Source organism: Acyrthosiphon pisum, chromosome X, assembly GCF_005508785.2.
Source record: "Acyrthosiphon pisum isolate AL4f chromosome X, pea_aphid_22Mar2018_4r6ur, whole genome shotgun sequence".
Taxonomy (NCBI): Eukaryota; Metazoa; Arthropoda; class Insecta; order Hemiptera; family Aphididae; genus Acyrthosiphon; species Acyrthosiphon pisum.
The window spans coordinates 96,617,837-96,618,216 of record NC_042493.1 but is presented as its reverse complement, the minus strand read 5'-3'; positions in this window follow the sequence as shown (position 1 = coordinate 96,618,216).

Here is a 380-nt window from a genome sequence, read left to right as displayed (position 1 = left end):
ATATTTTATACTATGTATAGTATGAAAATTTCATATTCACACTTCATATTATCAGTGATAAAAACAAAATATATTATATTATATTTTGTACAATACTCTTTTTATTTATATATTAAGATTTTACTGGTAAAAATTATGTGGGGGTTACCAATACACAGTCATACCATACACGATACACCTAGTTAGTGCTTTTTTGATGTGACATATTGGCTAGTAAATAATAGCTCATAAGCAATCTAATTTTCCTTAATATGCATCGTCTATATAGTAGTATGCAGGCCGTCCCAAAGAACAATTTATGGGGGGTAGACCTATTAACTTGCCGACTCAAACATTTTTTTTTTATCGCTTCGCTCGAAATTTTATACTATTTTGCATTA